This window comes from Camellia sinensis, chromosome 6, assembly GCF_055761805.1.
Source record: "Camellia sinensis isolate YWXY chromosome 6, ASM5576180v1, whole genome shotgun sequence".
NCBI classification, from domain to species: Eukaryota; Viridiplantae; Streptophyta; class Magnoliopsida; order Ericales; family Theaceae; genus Camellia; species Camellia sinensis.
The window spans coordinates 116646511-116663328 of record NC_138966.1 but is presented as its reverse complement, the minus strand read 5'-3'; the positions used below and the strand labels follow the sequence as shown (position 1 = coordinate 116663328).

General features: G+C 37.7%; 1 long non-coding RNA gene across 1 annotated transcript; it reads left to right on the top strand.

Annotated features, from left to right (window-relative positions):
- The first annotated feature begins 4113 nt into the window (after positions 1-4113).
- Positions 4114-6321, top strand: LOC114285564 (uncharacterized). The gene is made up of 2 exons (XR_014332875.1): positions 4114-5782; positions 5863-6321. It is a non-coding gene; the product is annotated as an uncharacterized LOC114285564 (long non-coding RNA).
- Positions 6322-16818: the final 10497 nt, after the last annotated feature.

Here is a 16818-nt window from a genome sequence, read left to right as displayed (position 1 = left end):
GCGTCACCAACGGCGACATCGCCGATAACTGCGGCTGATGCAAATCCACCACCACCGCCGACCATGATCTGTAGCTCTCACGCACTGCTCTCACTCTTTGCTTGAGTCTCTCCTCCTCCTCCTGTCCTGTGGATCCAATAAAATCTGGACCTGAGAAGCATTCAACGATGACGATTCAGATCGCGCACTGTCTGCTCTCTGTGCTGCTAGCTTTGTTCTTCGTCTCTTCGTCTCAGACGCTCCCTTCATCGTCGCCCACCAGCAGGCCACTCTCACCAGGCTCAAGCCTTGTAGAACCGATCAACGTTGCATGGAAGAGCAAGAGGGCCATCACTGTTGAACCCATATTCCAACTCAGCTTCTTCACGTAACATCTTGAACAGTGGATGATTTGCATACTCAGTCTTGACCACAAACCTCTGTTTTTGAGGTCCTACATACACCGAGAAGCAGCCTTCCAGCGCAACCCGGTGTTTTCTAGGCCGCTTTTCCTCATCACCCAGTGCACACATTTTACAACCACTCTCTTTACACCACCCACGTGATGCTGAGAGAGAGAGCCAGCCACCACTTTTTCTTTTCCTCCTTTGTTTATTTATTTCTTTATTATTCTTTTTTTATCTCTTCCTCCTTTTTATTTTTAAAACCTATTTTTCCTTACAATCCTGTTCCCCACTCCACTTTCCTCTTTTCGTTTTTTTATTTTCCTATTCTGGCGCACTACCTCTACTTTATCTCTTCCTCCTTTTTGACTTTCCAACCATCACGTCCTTTGCAAACAAACATAAAAAAAAAAAAAAAAAACAAACAAACAAAAACAAAAACAACACAAAAACAAAACAAATTAACTTCTGGGAAACCCCATCAAACTGTTACTCTTTTGAAAATTTCTATTATAGCATAACAGTCCTTCCCCCAAAATTTTGCACATCAATTGTTTGCGTATTCTGAGATAAAAAAAAAAAAAAAAAAAAACGAAGACGACTTGCATACCACTCCTTTTATTCATGTCGGGGCTCACCCCGTTCACCATTTTACATAAAAAAAAAAAAAAAAAAAAAACAGACACACCAACAAAACAACCACACCCCCCGTGGGATTTTTCTTTTCCCTTCTCTACTCTACTGCAGGTCTCTTCTTTTTTCCTCCGTCCTGCGCGGCCCTTGACGGTGCTGCCTCCGTATTTTCCACGCCACCGAGCACGTTCACTCCCCCATACTCCTCCACTGCAGCATATGGCGGACCTCCAAAACGGAACATCACGGTGGCCTTCCGTTTCAGCTCCTTATTTTCCGCCTTTAGCACACTTATCTCTGCTCGCGCATCCTTATACATGCGTTGGAGCAGAGCCAGCTGGGAGTTTAACTGCTGCACCTCATTTGCCCTACTCTGCAGCCGGTTCGACAAGTTTGTAACCGCAGTCATGGTTTCCACACATGACTTCAATGTATACTGATTGGCCTCCACATCCGACTGCACTGCCATTCTTTGCTCCACAGACCGCATCGGAAAGTTCAACGGAGCAAACTCCGGGGCGCTTGGTTGAGGTTCCAGTGCCACCACACCAGTTATCTCTCTTGTTGACTCGTTGAGATCGGGAAAGAGGGTGAGCAGTCCACGGGAAGACGAGGCCATTTTCTGCGCAACAGAGTGTTACAAACTATCTCTCTCAGCAAAATGACCTCTCTTTCTCAGCAAAACGAAGAATTTTTCAGAGGTTTCTCTCAGTTTTTCTGTCTCAGTTTCTGCCTCCTCCGTCTTGGTTAAATAGCCGAGGCAACCACGCGCATCGCGCGCCTCTTGACGCCGACAACCTGGCACGCCTTTTCATGGCACGCCTTTTGAGGGTGCAGGCACGCCTTTTGAGGGTGCGGGCACACCTTTTGAGGGCACGACTTTTGAGGGCTCGATATCTACATCCATGTATATCTTTTGGGCAGCCTATATACACACTCATACAGTGTCTTCTACACCGGTCAGCTTTATCAATCCCTTTTCAACCTCAAATAGGTTTTTATCTTCACACCTATTTGAGTTTGAGGGGGGGTTATACACAGTATCATGTATAAGTCGCTCATGGCGCACTCCCTAAGTCGCCCCCTTGGTGCACCACCACAACTTGCTACATCGGTCCGACATGACCCCGTAAACTGTCTTCTACAACGGTCCGACATGACCCCATAAACTGTCTTCTACACCGGTCCGGCATGACCCCGTAAACTGTCCCGACATTGATTCCGGTCAGCTTCTACAACGGTCCGACATGACCCCATAAACTGTCTTCTACATCGGTCTGACACTACCACACAGTGTCTGCTACATCGGTCCGGCATGACCTCGTAAACTGTCCTGCTACAACGGTCCGACATGACCCCGTAAACTGTCTTCTACAACGGTCCGACATGACCCCGTAAACTGTCCTGCTACACCGGTCCGACATGACCCCATAAACTGTCTTCTACATCGGTCTGATACGACCACACAGTGTCTGCTACAACGGTCCGACATGACCCCGAAAACTGTCTGCTACAACGGTCGGACACGACCATACCGTGTCTTCTACAACGGTCTAACACAACCATACAGTGTCTCCTATCCCATTTTTATTTTTTATTTATCAGTTTATTTTTCTGTTTTGTTACTCTCTCCAAACTCAAGTTGGCTAGTACCTATCCTCCTTGAGTTTGAGGGGGGCTGTTAATGTACATTGTATAATTTACCATCACCTACCACACACTTACCGTCACCTACCACACACTCACCTACTACACTCACCTACTCCTCACCTACCACCACCTACTCCACTACACCTACATCTATATAAGGAACCCATCATACCATTTGTAATACACAACACACAATATACATCAATCAATAATACATACATCAATTTTACAATTACGAAGACATAACAAAATGTAATATTCAACAATTGATTGATGCAAGATATTTTTTTAATAAGAGGTTAGTTTTATATATATATATATAAATATTACAATAACACTCAATACCGTATTCGAATTTTTATATTCTAAGGGCATTGAGTGTTATTGTAATTTCTAAAAAATATTTTTTATGATGTTGATGGTTTAGATTTGTATTTTGAATTAAAAATTTTAAAAGAAATTATAGAAATAGGAAAAAAAGAAAAACACCAATTGAGATTATGTTAAAAAAATATATATTATTTTAACCCCAAAGGGTTTAGCTTAGTGGATGAAAAAAGCAACCAAATGGCTCACTACCTAAGAGCTCGCAAGTTCAAAATTCACGAAAGCTAAACATCCCAAATCTTGGGGCCGCCAAAGGTTTATCTAGTCGTTAACTTCAGGGTTCTGAGATTTAGTCGAGATACATGTAAACTGACCCAGATGTCCGGTTATAAAAAAAATATATTTTCTTAATGCATATATTGCTTGCAAACTATTATTAATAATACCCACAACAATTGCTTCTGCAAATAAATAAAAAATAAATTAAATTAAAGCTAAGATTGATTGACTGTAACAAGAAATATTATGTTGATTAGAATTTTATTAATTAAAAAAGATACATTAGAAAAACTTAATTACAAATCTTAATTAGTAATTTTGCACCACAAAGAGCATAAAAAAATAATTTTAGATAAAAATATATAATTAAAAATTATAAGTAGTATAAAATATCAGAAGGCATCACGACAAAATTTTTAATATTATTTTTGAATAATTTAGGTGCTTGTTGGCCTGATGTGAACAGAAAATGCTAATTGCTGGGATTGAGAGTTCATCAACACCTATGGCATGGGCAATGTCACTACTCCTTAACCATCCAGACATAATGACAAAAGTTCGAGCAGAGGTAAATGCTGTTCCTGTTTGGTACAGGTTAAAAGTTACTTATTTTTAGTTTAATTTAAGTTAAATTATTGTTTTTGGTATAAATTTTATCAAATTATAGCTTAAGTTAAGTCATTTTCAGCTTATTTTGAAAAGCAACTGGGGGGTGCTTATAAATATGGCTTATGCGCGCAGCTAGGTAAGGGGGCTGAAATGACTTAAATGCCCCTCCAAAATTCAAAAAATTACGAAACTGCCACTATATATATCCTTTTCTTCAGTTGCCCTAACACTCTCCTCTCCTCTCTGGCGACCGACGAGACAAACTCCTCCATCTCCAAGATCGCAGCCGATCGTTTAGTTTGGCCCCCTGTTTTCCGTTGATCTGCACAAAAAAGTTAAAGATTTCATGCCCTTTGTATGTTATATATATACACACATTGATCAGGCTCTTCTTGCCTCGCCTTGAACCCTCTGTCACAAACACCACTCTGATCAGGTCTTTCTGTGACCTTCTCACCATCAAATCTCTATTCTCAGGCCCATCTTTGGAGGTTTTTAGGGTTAATCAAATGATAACATAATTTCTAGGGTTAATCAAATCAAATCACAACATAATTTCTTGATGATAGAAAACAAAAACCCTAAAAAATCTTAGGCTTCTAATTGTTAGATTTTTTTAAGTGGTTCAAGATTTCTTGCTCTTCCTTTGATTTGTTGTTATCGTTATTATTATTATTATTATTATTATTATTATTAAAAGCACACAACTGACTTCTATGAACTTTTGAGCAACACTATATATTTCCAATGCTATTCATGTGCAAAAATGGATGATGGTTATAACTGAATCAAACTGAACCATGCTGTCTATTTGCTTCTAAGAGTTGTGTGTCCTCTCCACTTGATTTTCTTTTGAGTTGATGTTTGTTGGTTTTCAATTTGATGTTCATAGAATTTGTTTTTCTGTCTTTGTTTGGGTGATGTTTGCAATTATTGTTGTTTTCTCTTTTGCTCTATGAATACATTCTGTCTTTGCTCTGTGAATACATTCTAGATTTAAAAAAATATTAGGGGACCAATTCATTTTTAAAACAGTATGATGTGTATGCATGAAGTTTTCTTTTCTTTTTGATTAAAAACAAAACAATTGATCTATAAGGTAGTCCATGTAATTTATTATCATCTAAATTTTTTGCCTTAAGGGAGAGGACCAAAGAAAATTACGATTACTTGAGTGTCCTTTGAACACTAACGCTGTGTTTGGTTGGGAGATTTGGGGAGGGATTTGGAAAGAGAAAGGGAAAATGTGTGTGAAACTATGTGAAATGTAGGCATGTTTTTTTCACATTTCACCTACCTTTTTCATTTCTCTTTCCAAATCCCTCATCAAATCTCTCAACCAAACACAGCATAAACAAATCAAATGTTGCAGTTTTGATTGTTAATATGTTTTATCCTTGAGGATTTGAAGTCCAACAATTGCATCAGAATCAATTAACCAATCTATGGATTAATTAGCATCAATGAATTCCTATCTCATTTCAAACTATGGATTAATGAATTAATGAATTCCTGTCTCATTTTATTGTTTTGATCTTTTTTTGGTTCATAGGTAAGGTGTGTGGTTAGATTTGTGTGAGAAGTATGATCTCAATCATCTTTCATAAAGCTGGAATCAGAAAATGACCAAATGAAATGTATTTACAATTAATTTCCCAATCAATTTTCGAGGATTTGGATTCAATTCTTCGAATTCATAGACTTAGATCCTTGAAAAAATCTTAATCTACCTGAGAGACATCGAATTCATAGATGAAACCAATAGCAATCTGAAGAAGTGGATTGTCCTTAGGCTTATTATGGATGGTTTTGAAGCCTCCCTCTGTAAACTTCCTGGCCTGCTACCATTGGTCGCCCTTCATGTCTCTTTCTCTCTCTGATCTCTCTCTCTGTGGATTTTGGTAAGGACCCATTTCTGATATGTATGTGTTGTGTTGTGTTCATGAGGTGTTTGAATTTACAAGTGATTATGAATATATAGATGTTTTGATGAAAGACAGCAATGGTGGTGGTGATGAAACAGTGAGGTTGATAGTGGACATGGATTTCAGGATTCAGTTTGAGCTAGCAAGGCCTATTTCAACATACTCAAAGCTAACAGCTTATTTGCCTCCCATATTTGTTGGGAGTGAAGAGAAGCTAATGGAGATAATATGTTTGGTTTGCTTGGCAAATAGCATCAACAATTTTCTCAAGACTACTCAGAGATGGAATTTAGATTTGGTTGTATTGTTCAGCTACTGCCAAATTTAGGGGATGTTGCTATCGCTTTTTTTTTTTTTTTTTTTTGAAAAGAAAAAAAAAATTAAAATCATGAAAACTTGTTTGATAGAAGTATTGTTTTCGTGTTCCTATATGAATTGTTGAGGCTATGCCTCAAAGTTTTATTCTTTTATTGTTACCTTTAAAAAGGAAAAAGTTGTGATGATTTTCCTGGCAATTATCCATTTTAATGTCCTCTAGTTGTTTATCTATTTTATTTTATTTACTAATTTTGTTCTCATCACAGGCCTATCCAATTTGATCAAATAGTATTCAGGTTATAAAGTATAAATAAGAAGAGGAAACGCCATGTATGAATCGTATATATCTTATACTTAAAAAAAATTAATTTTAATTTTTTAAGTCATAATTGAAAAAAAAAAGAAAAAATATCATAATTAAATACAATATGAGGCATAACTAAAGAAATTATGAGTAAGGGCTAGGCTTCTCTTGTGAACTCAATATTAAAAAAAAAAATGACATTTTTATTGCAATGATATTTTTTTTGTTCCCTTGTGAACTTAATATTAAAAATAAATAAATAAATAAATTGAGGTAATGGAAAAATGTACCAAATTAGGTAATTATTATATCAACTTCCATTAATGAAATAACTTTTTAAAATTTAAAGTGAAGAAAATGACAAAACTACAATTTTTATGTTCATTGGGTAAAAATGACAATTACGCGGCAAAAAGTTATTTCACAGCTTATTTGCCAAACACTATTCTGCTGCTTAAATTCATAATCTCACAGCTGCACCAAACAGATTACCAGCTTATGTTCACAGCTATAAGTTATAATCTATATTCATTTTCTTACAACTCTACCAAACGGGACTGCTAGTGTTGGACAACAGCGCCTCATAGAGGAACAAGACTTGCCCAAGTTCGATTACCTATCAAATGTAGTCATGGAATTGCTTGGATTATATTTACCTCTCCCACTTCTAATCCCACATGAAGCATCTAAAGAATGTACTGTTGGAAATTATGATGTCCCGCGAGGCACAATGTTGATGGTAAATCCATTGGCCATTCATAGGGACCCTAAGTTATGGGAAAATCTAACAAAGTTCATGCCAGAGTGGTTTGAAGCAGACAGTGTTGGAGACGGGTATAGGATGATTCCGTTGGGCAGTGGAAGACGTGGATGTCCTGGGGCTAGCCTGGCTAACAAGATGGTTGGGTTGGCACTTTGAACCTTAATTCAATCATTTGAATGGAAGAGAGTTGATGAAAATGAGGTGGATATGGTTGAGGGTTCAGGCCTTACCATGCCCAAATTGAAGCCGTTAGAGGCCTTTTGCAAGCCACGGCTATCCACGAGCACACAATGTCTTGTTTGATCGTATTTAATTTAGTTTTACTACAGACAGAAATAAATGAAGTTACAAAATAGACACAATAGGGTGTGAAGTCCAAACCTGTTATTATGTGGTTTGTTATGTGACTCTAAAATTTCTCTTTTTGATTTGTGAAATGATTCAATGAAGCTTAGCTCTGTATGAATGTTCTGATTATGTACCTTTCTCCCAACTACTGATGTTGAGCTATGCTATCTTTTCATTGTGAGTACCCTTTCTAGTTGTTACTTAAAATATCAAATTTCAACAATTCAAATGATAGAAATCTCAAGAGTTTTCAGGGCGACTCTAGAAATTTTTATGAATAGTGTCATTCAATTTTTTTTGATATTATCTGTATTTTCTATATTTTATTTTTTCATATTTTCAAAGACAAAAATATTGAAAAGTTTAAAAACATGTAACATTTAATATCTTCTATATATTTTTTTAAGTAAAACAATGTTTGAAATTAAAAAATAGTCCTTAAAAGGAGTATTATTTTCATTTTTTTTTCTTTCAAAAATTGCCTATCAAGCAAGATTTTCATATTAGTTTTTGTTTTTTTTTATTTATAAAAATAAAAAAACTTCTCAAATTATAAATAAAAAACTAATGTTATTTTAACAAAAAAAGACAGGAAACACTTTTACGGATCCTCTATGGTGTACTCTCTGTAGTTCATTCTATAGTACTTTGAATGACAATATGCCACATCAAAAACATAGAACTATTTAAAGTTAAAAATAAATTATGTTTTAAAGAGTAATACCATACATAATCACTTTTCTTATCTCATTTTCTCTCTTGGACCAAATAATGTGATTCGCATTAATAAATAAACATGAAATTCACTCATTTGTAACTAGAAGTATAAAAATAGGATAAAAAATAAGATTATATTCAATATCTTTCTCGGTAGTGTAAAGACTTGAGGAAAATAATATAGTAACTTGAGAGAGGGGATAAGAAAGTTGGTAGTATAGAAACTACATAGCCTGTTTAACCAATAAAATGAGAGGATATTTATGAAATGAGAAAAGTTAGGGATCATGAAAAAAAGTTTATGAAAATGATCATAAAAGATTTATAAATTTTAGATTATCTTGATTAGTATATGATACTTTATTCTAAGTGTAATGTAAGAGTCACAAAATTTTCATAATTATTTTTATAAAAAAATTTTCATGATACGTCGCATTACTGCTATGAAATATATATAGCTGATTTTAATAATAAAACTTGTCATATGTAATAAATGATTTCAAATCTTGGAAGGTTCAAGTCAACCCCTTGCTTGAACGTGGGAGCTTCTAAATCTATGCGTTATAGTTCCTAGAAATTTGTCTGATGGGGTCAATTTAATTTTTTTCCCCCACAAGTTGTTTTACACATTAAACCAATAAATAAAATGTTAATATATGAATATAATATATGAATATAATTGTATATGAATATAATATAATACTATATCTGTTGTTAATATATTATAGTATAGACACCAATTATAGCATGATATAGGCCCTGTTTGGTACAGCTTAATTTCAGCTTATTTCAGCTTTCAGCTTAATTTAAGCTATTTTGATGTGTTTGGTTTAGCTTATAGCTTATAGCTTATAGCTTTGTGGAAGTCAAAAAACAGCTTATTCTTTGAGTGGGGCAGGAGATGCTTTAAGAATAAGCTGGAAATCAGCTTAAGCTGAAAGTTATAAGCTATAAGCTGTTTAGGCATAAGCTATAAGCACTTTCCCACAGCTCTACCAAACAGGGCCATAATAGGATTCCCTTTGTCACCCGCTTTCGGTGCGCCATCATCTTTCGACCCCTTTTTCTTATTATATTCAATTGTATCATCATAATGTTTTTGTAACAAGCTCCTATATTATGGAGCCTCAATCTTGATTCAATATACAGAGTTTACATTACAATTCTCTTTCAATATTACTCTCTCAATTTGTCTTTCATAATTTGTCTTTCATAGAATCAGAGCACAGGTATTTTTCCTAAGTCTCTGCATCACATTTTTCTTGGCAGATTGCTGCGTACCTCTCCCTTACCTAATACACAGATTGGACAATACCACCACCTTCGTCTCTCCACGACGAAGCCAACGCCACCAGATTCATCCTCATCTGACGGCTCACGCGCCTCCACACGCCGCCAGAACATTCGGCCACGCGCTTGATCGTTCCAGACGCGCTCTACGCGCTTCCTACACTGTGCTGTGCTATTGTGCGCCGCGGCCTCATCTGCTAACGTGAGCCGCGTGTTTCTGACGTCAGCCCTGACTGCTTCCGTGCGCCGTGTGTCTTCGCCTGCTAACGTGCGCCGCGCTACTCTCTGCTAACGTGCGCCGCGCCATCCTGTTTGACCAGCAGCGTTGACTACTCCATTTTCAGCCTTTCTGGTCATATTTTTGGTCCGTTCACTCCTTTTCTGACTAATTTTGACCATCTGAATTCACTGGTACTCTCGGTTTTTTCCGAATCTCCCTCATTTGTGCTATTTTTCGCTCATGGATCGCTTGGACTCCTCTACCCAACCTATTTCTGTTATTCTTGACGGGACTAATTATGTCTTATGGGCACAAGCTATGTCTGGCTTCCTCAAAGGAAAGAAACTTTGGCGCATCATCACTGGGGATGTGTGCAAACCCGTTCAAGGGACCACAGATTCCGCTACCGTGGACTCCGCTACCAAATATGTCGATTGACTGGAAGATTGGGATAGTAAAAACTATCAGATCATCACTTGATTTCGCAATACTTCTATTACATCTATCAGCCTTCAGTTTGGTCGGTTCCAACTTGACTCTGCTTCCTCTCCTGCCAAAGCAATCTGGGAATTTTTACAAGAACGCTATCAGACTACTGGCCTTGCTCACCAATATCAGCTTCTGAGTCATCTTCACGGTATGCGTCAAGAAACAACTCGAACCATTAATGATTTTCTCTCCCAAATGTATTATGCTTGGGATCAGCTCGCTCTTTCTGAACCTCCGTGGGATTGTACTAAGGATGCTACCTTGTTTACTGCCTACCATGACCAACAGCGCTTAGTTCAGTTTCTCATGGCTCTCACTCCCCGATTTGAGCTAGTCCGCGCATCTCTCCTTCATCGCACTCCTTTACCCACTCTTGAGCAAGCAATTTCTGAACTCTTGTCTGAGGAAACCAGATTTGGTACTCTCCATCCACACCCTGTGGACTCTGTTCTTGCCACTCCCCAGATTCGAAATACTCCTTCCTCACCATCACCACAGAGGTCCAATGCCTGCAATTACTGTCACAACCGCCATCTTCCGTCGACTCATCTTCTGGTTAATTGTCCAGTTCGTCTTTGTCGGTTTTGCAACAAGACTGGCCCTGGTCATCTCCAGCAAGATTGCTTCCGCAATCCAGCCCGTGCCTCTCGCAATGGTCCTTCCACCGGGAATTTTTCTTGCAGCCACTCTCACCGTTATGGGACTCCGTTTAAACCAATGCCTGCCCAACGAACTGCTGCTGCTGCCTCAGAGGATTTACCTTCCTCTGTCCCTATAGACCCTTCCACTCCAGTCTTCTCTCAAACTGACGTCGCAGCCATGTTTCAACATTTTTGGCAGAATTCCGGTACTCCTCCATCTACTGCTTTATCTGTCACCGCAGGTAACACTTCTTGGTACTTTGACTCCGCTTGTTGTAATCACATGACCTTTGACCCTACTATTTTTACTCCTCTCTCTTCTACTCCTCATGTTCCTTCTATCCATACTGCTGATGGGTCTCTTCTGTCTGTAAGTCATGTTGGTTCTGTTTCAACCTCTCACTTATCTTTATCCCATGTCTATCTTATGCCTGCTCTTACTTTAAATCTTATCTCCATTAGTCAATTATGTGAGCATGGTCTAACTGTTACCTTTTCCCGTACTGGTTGTTTGGTGCAAGACCCTCGGACGGGGCAAACTCTTGGGATAGGCCGTAAGCATGGACGTCTCTACGAACTCATCCATCTTCATGTTCCAGATTCCTCTCAGATCACAGCTCCTACCACTGCTACCACTGCTACCACTGCTCCTCCATTATCTCCTTTTCAGCTTTGGCATTGTTGTTTAGGCCATCTTTCTGTTGGTCGTTTAAAATCTCTAATTTCCAGTGGTCATTTAGGTCATGTAAGTTCTGATGTTTTAGATTGTGTGTCCTGTCAACTTGCCAAACAACCTGCTTTGTCGTTTAATAAAAGTGACTCTGTTTCTCTTGCACCATTTGATCTCATTCATTCTGATATTTGGGAACCTTCTCCTACTCCTACTATGGGAGGTGCACGCTATTTTGTTGTTTTTATAGATGATTTTTCCCGTTTTACCTGGTTGTTTCTTATGAAAAATCGCTCTGAGCTCAAACAACTTTATTACAATTTTGCTACAATGGTTAAAACACAATTTTCTAAAACTATTAAGCTTTTTCGCTCCGACAATGCCATGGAATATAAAGATTTTGACTTTCTTTCCTTTCTTCAGAGTCATGGTACTCAACCTCATCGTTCCTGTCCCGGTACGTCTCAACAAAATGGACGTGCTGAACGGAAACATCGACATATTCTTGACACTACTCGAGCTCTCCTTTTATCATCCTCTTGTCCGGAACATTTTTGGGGAGAGGCAGCTCTCACTGCTGCTTACACTATCAATTGTATCCCTACACCTGTCATTCATAATCACACTCCTTATGAACGTCTGCATGGCACCCGTCCCCCTTACACCAACCTTAGGGTCTTTGGATCTGCCTGTTTTGTTCTTCTTCAACCTCATGAACGTACCAAACTTGAACCACGTTCTCGCCTTTGTTGCTTCTTAGGGTATGGTATTGAACACAAGGGGTATCGTTGTTGGGATCCTCTCTCCCAGCGACTCCGTATCTCTCGTCATGTCATCTTTTGGGAACACAAAATGTTTTCCTCTCTCTCTCTCTTCCGTTTGTCCGTTCCCTCACCCTCTCTGTTTTTTACTGACCCTTCCACGGATCTGTTCTCGGATGAGCTTACTTCACCGCCCTTGCCGGCCTCTCTCGAGTCCTTTGATGAGCTTACTCCACCACCTCTCGAGACTGCCTTGCCTTCTGGTCTGTCCCATGCACCTGCTCCCTCTGATGGTCCTGCTCTTGCTCCCTCGGGATCCTCCCCTCCTGGTGAGTCTCTCCCTCTGGCTCCTCCTGCCTCTACTCGACCACACCGGGTAATACAACCTTCCACTCGTCTTCGTGACTTTATTGTTGGTTCTACTGCTTTTTCTACTTATGAACCGACCTCCTATCGTGAGGCTCGCTCTAATCCTCTTTGGCAGCAAGCTATGACTGATGAATTGCAGGCTTTAGACAAAACTCACACTTGGGACATTGTTGATCTTCCTCTTGGCAAGACTGCCATTGGTTGCAAATGGGTCTACAAAATCAAAACTTGTTCTAATGGTACTATTGAGCGCTACAAAGCCCGCCTTGTTGCAAAAGGCTTCAACCAAGAATATGGTATTGACTATGAGGAGACATTTGCTCCTGTTGCTCGTCTCACCTCTGTTCGCAGCCTGATTGCGGTTGCTACCACCCGACACTGGGATCTTTATCAAATGGACGTGAAAAATGCTTTCCTTAATGGTGTTCTTCTTGAGGAAGTCTACATGCAACCTCCCCCTGGGTCTACTTATCCACCTCATAAAGTCTGCAAACTTCAGCGTGCTCTATATGGTCTCAAACAAGCTCCGCGCGCTTGGTTTGCTAAGTTCAGCTCTACTATTCATGACTGTGGTTTCACCTCCAGTTCTTATGATACTGCTCTTTTTATCCGGAAAACTGCTCAAGGGACCACCTTGCTTCTCCTTTATGTGGATGATATGATTATCACCAGTGACGATCTTGATGGTATTGTATGCCTTAAACAGTTTCTTAGCCATCATTTCGAGATGAAAGACCTTGGTCCTCTCAGCTATTTCTTGGGTCTTGAAATCTTCCATGATTCCACGGGGTCTTTTCTCTCTCAGGCTAAGTATACCTCTGATCTTCTCACTCGCGCTGGTCTTACGGATTGCAAGACTGCCTCCACTCCCCTGGAGCCTCAGAGTCGTCTTACACCTCTTGATGGCACTCTTCTCTCTGATGCTACCCTATATCGTCAGCTGGTTGGCAGCCTTGTCTATCTCACTGTTACTCGTCCTGATATTGCCTATGCCGTTCATATTGTCAGCCAGTTTATGTCCGCTCCTCGTACCCCTCATTATGCTGCATTAGTTCGTATCCTTCGTTATCTCAAAGGTACCTTGTTTCATGGACTTCATTATTCCGCCCGCTCCTCTCTCCAGCTTCGTGCTTTTTCTGATGCTGATTGGGCTGGGGATCCTACTGACCGGCGCTCTACTACCGGGTTCTGCTTTTTCTTGGGTGATTCTCTTATTTCTTGGCGCAGCAAGAAACAATCTCTTACTGCTCGCTCCAGTACTGAGGCTGAATATCGTGCTCTTGCTGATACTACTCAGGAACTTCTCTGGCTTCGTTGGCTTCTTGCTGACATGGGTGTTTCCCCCTCTGGCGCTACTGCCCTCTTTTGTGACAATCAAAGTGCTCTTCAAATTGCTCACAATGATGTTTTTCATGATCGCACCAAGCACATTGAGATTGACTGTCATTTTATTCGTCAACACGTCACTCATGGTACTGTCCATCTCCATCCAATCTCCTCTGCTGATCAACCTGCTGATATCTTCACCAAAGCCCATTCTCCTGGCCGCTTCGTTGAACTTGTCTCCAAACTCCAGTTGGTTGATGTTTGTCCTCCTTGAATTTGAGGGGCTGTTAATATATGAATATAATATATGAATATAATTGTATATGAATATAATATAATACTATATCTGTTGTTAATATATTATAGTATAGACACCAATTATAGCATGATATAATAGGATTCCCTTTGTCACCCGCTTTCGGTGCGCCATCATCTTTCGGCCCCTTTTTCTTATTATATTCAATTGTATCATCATAATGTTTTTGTAACAAGCTCCTATATTATGGAGCCTCAATCTTGATTCAATATACAGAGTTTATATTACAATTCTCTTTCAATATTACTCTCTCAATTTGTCTTTCATAATTTGTCTTTCATAAAAAGTTAATTTTTAGTCAATTTTAAATAAAAAAAACTAAACCCTTTTTTGTATTTTTTTTTTTTTTTTGCTAGATAGATTCCAAATAAAGTAGTAAGTAGAAAGATTAAATTAACCTCAAATAAGGCGCTGTGCATGAATTTGTTTATACCCATAAAATAATGAAAATAACATTAGTGGAGGTTCAAGTCCTAGTTCCAACGTATGATTGAACTTGCTTTTCCGTGTTTGTTTCGATGTTGCCCTCTGTTTATTGAATTTTCATTAATATAGTTTTCTCTTTGTTGTTCCAAAAAAAAAAAAAAAAAAATCTTACAAATAAAGTGCATGGTATAAATTTTAACTTAGTGTCACTGCAAGATATAACAGTTTTAGATATCAAATTTTTTGATTCCTTAAAGTGAAAATATTGTTTCAAAAAATATTTAGAGATCAATTTTTATCATTGTAAAAATAATCATAAAAGTCATTCCGAAAAATAAAAAATAAAGTTTTTCATGACAAAATTTTTAAAATATTATTAATAAATAAATTTTTAGAGACAAAATAATTTGGTCCTAAAAGATAATAATGCATCATTAATATCCAATTTTCATTGTTAAAAATATAATAATACTTTTGACAATAAAAATATTTTATTCCTAAAAAATAATTTTGTTCCTAAATTATCATTTCTAAAATCTTAATTTTTTTATAGTGTGTGATTGTGGGTTACCCTCCAAATGAATTTCCACTCACGTCATTTTCTAATTGCTTTTCAGATAATTTTTTTAGACTCTACTTGATAGGAGGAAATATTATTTTGCAATTAGAAGTATCACGAGGAAATATCATTTTTTTAGAGTCCAGTTGAAAGGAGGAAATATCAAGTTTAAATATTCTTAAAATGATTTTTTTTTAGAGTATTGCTATTCTAATCTAAAAATTAGATTTATTTTTTAAGTCAATGATATGACAATTAATTAGCGTATCTAAAATATATCTTTTCTAATTATCAACTATTCAATAGATTATGGGGTCACTATTGTGTGGCTTGCACAGCAACGCCTGTTGTGTGGCTCATGAAAATTATTTCAAATTTTATTTTGATAATCCAAACCGTTCAATTTTTAAAGAATTATCGAATAAAACATACATGTAAAAAATCAAGTTGATCGAATATCAATCGACCCTTCATCAACTCCCATTTGTATACATAAAAAAATAAATATATAAATATTAAACTGAATACAAATGCGAGTTGATGAAGATCTATCGATATCCGATCAATTGAATTTTTTTTATAAATATGTTCTATTCAATGTTATTTAAAAATTGGACAGTTCGAATCATAAAACAAAGTCTGAAATAATTTACACGAGTCGCACAACAGTCACTGTTGTGCAACCACACAACTGTGACTCCAACTCCCTAATCACATCACTTATACATCATTGAATGTATAAAATAAGTCTAAAAATTGAACTTGTATATTATTTTCATTTTTTCTCTGTCAACGTGATTTGTTTGTTCCATAAATTAAACTATTTTTTTATCATGATTTATGCGATAGTAATATTCACCCGCAATACGTATTTGCCGATAATGTAAAATTGGCTCCTTCCTGTTTGAGTATGATTTTTTTTTTTTCTTCACTAAATTAATTAATTCGGAAAATCAATTACACCATCCATTAAGGGGTCGAATTAAAATCGGAGTAAAATTTCATATAGATTGATTTTACAAGAAATTATTTACATCTAAATTTTTTTTTTTTTTTTGATCGGCTATAGCAAAATCTTTATTGATGAAACATACAAAGTATGAAAATTTATATCAATAAAAAGGTGCTTGGAGCTAGGAAGAAGCTCCAAGCACCAGTTGGTGAGGCACCAACAAGAGAAAGCTGAAGAAAAAATAAAAGCATCAAACTGAAAGATAAAAGCAGACAAACAAATTGATAGTAGACAAACTGATAATAACAACTGCTCAGAGTCACCCACATCATCAGACCAAAGCAGAACAGTCCAACTCCCAGCACCCAGCAACTCCAAGCTCCCAACAGATCAATAGCCTTCCCAAAACTAACAAACCTCCAAAACTGAACAGATCACCCACACCATTCCCAGCTGAACAAAACACACCAACAGCAGGCAAAACAGAACAAACCAAGGCAGATTAACATAGAGCAGACAAGGCATATTAGCACAGCAGTGATC